Below are 6,780 nucleotides of genomic sequence, written 5' to 3' on the forward strand. Positions count from 1 at the left end.
TTTCTTACATTCTGTAGTTTGCCTTTTCATCCCGTTGATGGTTTCTTTTGCTGTGAAGAAGCTCTTTAGTTTTAATATAGTCCCACTTGTTTGTTTTTTTCTTTTGTGGCCTTTGCTTTGGTTTCAAATCCAAAACACTATTGCTAAGATCAATGTCAAAGAAACATTTTCTTCTATGTTTCCCTCTATGTTTTCTTCTAGGAATTTTATACTCTCAGGTCTTCGGTTCAAGTCTTTAATCCATTTTGAGTTGGTTTTTGTATATGACATAAGAGTCCAATATCATTCTTTTGCATATGTCTGTTCAGTTTTCCCCAAACCATTTATTAAATAGACTATTTTTTCACTTTTGTATATTCTTGGCTCCTTTGTTATAAATTGGCCATTGTGTGGGTTTATTTCTGAGCTCTCTCTGCTGTTGACTTAAGTGTCTGTTTTTACATAAATACCACACTATTTTGATTACTATACCTTTATGATATAATTTGAAATCAGGAAATGTGATGTTTCTAGCTTTGTTTTCACTTCTTTCCCCTCAAGATTGCTTTGGCTATTTTGGATCTTTTGTGACTTCATACAAATTTTAGTATTGTTTACTCTATTTATGAGAAAAATGCTATTGGAATTTTGATAGGGATTGAATTTAATTTGCAGATCATTTGGGGTAGAATGGAAATTTTAACAATATAAATTCTTACAATCCATAAACAAAGAATACCTTTCCATTTATTTGTGTCTTCTTAAATCTCTTTCATCAGTATCTTCTAGTTTCTAGTGTAAAGATCCTTCCCCTACTGGGTTATAATTTATTCTTTTTGATGCAATTGTAAATGGGATTATTTTCTTAATTTTTTTTCTAATGGTTGTTACTGTATAGAAACACAATGCAGTTTTGTATATTGATTTAGTATACTGTGTCTTTACTGAATTCAATAGTTCTAACAGTTTCATTGGTGGAGTTTTAGAGTTTTCTGTATATAATCTTGTCATCTGCAAATAGAGGCACTTTTACTTCTTCCTTGTTTTTTTTTAAGTTTATTGATTTATTTTGAGAGAGAGAGAGAGGAAGAGACAGATAATCCCAAGTAGTGTCCACACTGACAGCAGAGAGCCCAATGCAGAGCTCGAACCCACAAACCATGAGATCATGACCTGGGCCAAAGTCACTCAGCCAACTGAGCCACCTAGGCACCCCAACTTCTTCCTTTTTGATTTGGATGCCTTTTACTTCTTTTTCTTGCCTAATTGCTCTAGCTAGGACTTCCAGTACTGTATTGAATAAAAATGGTGAGAGTGGGCATCCTTGTCTTTTTTCTGTTATTAGAGCAAATGATTTCAGTGTTTCACTGTTGAGTATGGTATTAGCATATATGTTATATATGGCTTTTAGTATGTTGAGGTATATTCCTTCTATAGACACTTTGAAAGGTTTTATCATGAATTGATGAATTTTGTCAAATGGTTTTTCCGTCTCTATTGAAATGATCATGTGCTTGTTATCTTTTACTTTGTTAGTGTAGTGCAGCACATTGATTGATTTGTGAATATTGAAACATCCCTGAATCCCTGGAATAAACTCCACTTGATCATGGTGTATAATCCTTCTAATGTATTGTGGGCTTCAGTTTGCTAATATTTTGTTGAAAATTTTTGCATCTATGTTCATCAGGTATTTGGCCTGTAGTTTTCTCTTCTTATGCTGTCCTTCATAAAGTATTTTTGGAAGTGTTTTATCTTCTATTTTTTGGAAGAGTTTGAGAAGGATTGGTATTAATTCACCCTTAAATGTTTGGTAGAATTCACAAGTGAAGCCATCTGCTCCTGAACTTTCTTTTGTTAGGAGGTTTTTGGTTACTTATTCAATCTCCTTACTAGTAATTGTTCTGTTCAAATTTTCTATTTCTTCATGATTCTGTCTTAGTGGGTTATATGTTTCTAGGAATTTTTCCATTTATTCTAGATTGTCCATTTTGTTGGCTTATAACTATTAATAGTAGCCTATTATGATCCTTTGTATTTCTGTGGTATTAGTTGTAATGTTTCTTTTTTTCTTTTCCATTTTCATTTGAGTCATCTCTCTTTTTTTTTCCTGGTAAGTCTACCAGGTAAGGCTTGTCTATTTGGTTTGTCTTTTAACAATACAGCTTTTAGTTTCATTAATCATTAATCTTTTCTGTTGTATTTTTTTATATCTTTTTAAATTTCTTTCTCCCTGATCTTTGTTATTTCTTTCCTTCTACTGGCTTTAGGCTTGGTTTGTTCTTTTTCAAGTTCCTTGAGGTGTAATGTTAGGTTGTTTATTTGATCTTTGCTTTTTCCGTGATGTAGGTGTTTATTGCTATGAATTTCCCTCTTAGAAGTGCTTTTGCTGCATCCCATAGGTTTTGATTGTTATATTTCTATTTTCATTGGTCCCGAGATATTTTTTTGATTTCACTCTTGCTTTCTTCTTTGACCTATTTGTTGTTCAGTATCCTATTGTTCAATCTGTACATATTCATGAATTTTCCAGTTTTCTTCTTGTGATTGATTTCTCATTTCATACAATTATGGTTAGAAAAGATGCTTGATATTATTTTACTCTTCTTAAATTTATTAAGATTGTTTTATGGCCTAACACATGATCTATCCTGGGGAATGTTCCACATGTGCTTGAGAGGAATGTATTCTGCTGTTGTTGGACGGAATATTCTATAAATGTCTAAGTCCATTTGGTCTAACGTGTCATTTAAGTTCAATGTTTCCTCATTGACTTTCATGCCCAAATTCCAGAATGGTTAGTAATGGTGTCATAATTTGAAGCCATAGTCTCACTGTAGAGCCTGTGATAGAATATTAAATGGCTCCTATGATCTTTGCCCCCTGGTGGTACTTCCACAATTATGATAGGCTTCATGGAAAAAGACATTTTACAGATATAATTAAGGTTCTAATCAGTTAATCTTGAAAGGAAATTATTTGAGTGGGACTATTTTTTTAATTTTTTTAAAGTTTATTTATTTCGAGAGAGAGAATGTGTGCATGTGAACAGGGAAGGGAGAGAGAAAGGGAGAGAGAGAATCCCAAGCAGGTGCCACACTGTCAGCATAGATCCTAATGCAGGACTCAGCCTCATAAGCTGTGAGATCATGACCTGAGCCAAGATCAAGAGTCAGATGCTTAACCAACTGAGCCACCCAGGCACCCCTCTTATAAATGCTTTAAAGACAGAAATGTCTTATGGCAGGTGACAGAAGAAGTCATAGAGATTCAGAATGTAAAAAGGAATCTGTATACCATTGTTTTGCTTAAGAATGGAGGGATCCACATGAAAAAGGATTTGGTGCCCTGGAGGATTTTCTTGCTAGTAGCAAGAAAATAAGGACCGGGAAAGAGGTAAATTCTCCCAACAGCCTGGACAAACTTGGAGAAGGATTCCTCCCCAGTATCCTAGCTGACACCTCGGTTCTTGTGAAACTCTGAGCAGAGAACCCAGTTGAGCCATGCTGGACCTCTGACTTGCACAACTATGAGCTAATGGGTATTGTTTAAGACACTAAATCTGAATGATTAGTTATGTAGCATAGAAAACTGACACATGGCCCATGTTATTAACCCTGACAGTTACAAAGGCCTCTCTTTCCTTAAAATCCCATATGAAGTGTCCCTCACCTCATCTTGTTCACTTTCCTTTGGGCTTCTTCTGGCTTTCTGATTTCCAGTCATGGTGGCCCTTTTCTAATTGTTGATGTACTTCATTCCTTCTTTGCTCAGGACTAATGTATGTGCTGTCCCCTCCACCTGGAAAGTTCTACCAACCCACTCCATCCTCCTAACCAAGTCCTTTGCATCCTTCATAATACACAAACATAAATACATATAAACATATGTATTTATATGTTATATGTATATTATGTACAAACATAATACATAAACCACCACTTCCCCAGGGGAAAACTTCTTTGATGCCTCAGACTAGGCCGAGTGCTTTCATATGACCCTCTATCTTGGCTTTCTTAGCTCTTGTACTATTTGTAAATATACTTGTATGATTTCTTTTGATAAATGTCTCAGTTGGTCTCCCTTCTGTTCTCAATCACAGCATCCTATTCACAACCATCAAAACAACTTTCTCAATTTTTATTTTTATATTTAGTCATTTGCTTTCTTCTTTATTGTAAATCTTCTCAACTTAGACTCTAAGTTTGTTGAGGTCAGACACCAAGTGCATGTGCTCACCATTGCATCCTCTGTGCTTAACGCATTACCAACCCTGGGCTGGCTAGCATTGGGCAACCCATTTTAATCGGTGAATGAGAAAACTGAGAAGCATGCAGAGAGATCCTAATCTCTCATTTCTCTCTGTCTCTCTCTGTCTGTCTTCTGTGTGTGTGTGTGTGTGTGTGTGTGTGTGTGTGTGTGTGTGTCTGTCTGTCTCTCTCTCCATCTCTCTCTCTGTCTCACACACTGAGTTACACACCCTACACACTGTTGCCAACTCTATTATGGGGCCAAGTATGGTTTCATTTGTACATTCACTCTTTGCTTTGCATTTTTTTCTGCCAATTAGGAACTTTTTTTTTTTGTAAGTTGGCTGCAAAGTGTTTAAAACAATAAGACAACTTACTGGATTACTGCATGAGGTATCTGAATCATGCTCACTCTATTTCAACCATCTATCCTTTTACAAAACCAATAGGTTAGCTTGTAAAGCATTTAGAAAAGAGATATAAATTGTGACCATGGGGTAAATCTTAAGATAAAATAGACTGGAAACTAGGAACACTGAGTTTGAACTTTAGCTGAGCTGGAACTATTATTAACTTCTCAAGGTCTATGTGTCGAATCAGCATTTGAGACTAGATGTATATGAGGTTCATTTTAAAATCTAATTTTCCAAAGTTGTGTACCCATGACTGCTTAATTTGGCAATACTATTTTGAACTTATTATTTCATGGAAGTAACTTGTATGTGATTAAAAAACAATCTACAAGACTAATAACCTTTATAGACATATCTCACTTAGTAGTAAGGAATGGACGAGTTTCAACAATGTTGGCATTGTGAATTTTTACTAAGTAACTCTGCTTTTCCTTCATCTCTACTAGCCAATTGTAGATATGACTCACTAGAAACAGTATCCCAAATAATATTAATGCTAATACTAAAATATTGATAAATGCTATGTAGAAATAAAAATAAGACACAATAAAATGAACAAATACACATTTTTTTTTTTTTACATAAATGTTCATGACTTAGAGAATTTTCAATTCCTTAAGCTCTATCTGGCCCTTTTTCTTCCGTCAGTCTCAAATTACCTTACCCCATACTACTTTAAACCAAACTAATTCTCCCCATTTTCCCATAACAAACATTTTTCCTGTGTATCTTGCTCAGCTTTATCTAGTGATCTTGAAACAGTTGGAGACTGTTTATTCAGTCATGTATCTGACAGACATTTATTGAGGTTCCACTTTTTTGTCAAGCAAGAGAAGATAGGAGCACATTAGAAGGAACTGCTTACTAACATTGTCATATTGACCCTTTTCACAGAATATATTCTGAGACTTATTGCTGTCTCCTACCAAGCTAATGTCTGACAGTTATCAGGAAATATGTAAATTCTTAAATATTGTTATATTTCCAACATTAGCCCAACTTACAAAGTTCATAAGGGGGACACTAAGGATTCTGGGAAAGGAATCCACAAATTCCATGGAGTAGGGGAGTCAGGGAGTAGCTTCTGTTAGCAGTATATGCCTTGCTATTGGACTTGCAGACATTACCTGTCACTTGTGCTGTCGTAACCCTGATAAAGTGGGCAGGAATGATCAACGATGGAAGAGTAAGCCTTGATGCAGTGGGAGGATCTGACTGATTGAAAAGAATGAGACTGATGTGGAGAATAAGGGTGGAAATGGGGTAAAAAGGACACCCTGCATAAACTCTTTGAGCCTTCCTCCCTTCCTCTGCCCTTAAGTAAATGGTACGCCTATATTTCAGTATTTGCATTCCAAAATAGTTATTCAAAAGAATGTTTTGAGATGCGTATGTGTGTGTATGCAAATATAGGTATAAAAGTGATTATGTATGCTATAGGTGTCAAGGAATTCCTTCAAGGAGTTGCAAATTGCAGACTATAATCAGACTGCAGGCTGTTTTAATTTTCCATATGACAATATAGTTGCATTTAATTCAATGATTATTATTTCTTTCTAGTGGCTATACCTCAGTTGATTTTAGAGGCAAATTATTTAAGTGAGTATATGTTCACTTTCATATATTTATATTCACTTATACGAAACCTGTAAGGTTTTTTTGTTTATTTATTTTGAGAGAGAGAGAGAGAGCGTGAGCGGAGGAGGAGCAGAGAGAGAGAGAGAGAGAGAGAGAGAGAGAGAATCCCAAGTAGTCTCCACACTCAGCACAGACCCCCCCCATATGGGGCTGGATCTCACAACTGTGAGATCAAGAGTAAGACGCTAAACTGACTGAGCCACCCAGGTGCCCTGAAACCTGTTAAGTTTACTGCATCTTTTTCCATCCTTACATCAAACTCCTTTCTTAAACAGTGTAGAAAATTTTGGAAAGTGCTAAACTTGTACTTCACCTCTAAGAATTGCTTATCTCAAATTTACATGGGGAAAAATGTAATTTTAAGAAGTTCAGGATGTTTCAAGTCTTTGTTACAAATCAGCAGAGGAACTGGAATTCTAGTGTATATGATACATAGAAAATAATGTAAAATGACTTAATTCTGAATTGGGATAGTCATTGGGGCTTATATTCTACAAGGG

This window comes from Puma concolor, chromosome D4 (genome assembly GCF_028749965.1).
Source record: "Puma concolor isolate L17-30 chromosome D4, mPumCon1.1.hap2, whole genome shotgun sequence".
NCBI lineage: Eukaryota > Metazoa > Chordata > Mammalia > Carnivora > Felidae > Puma > Puma concolor.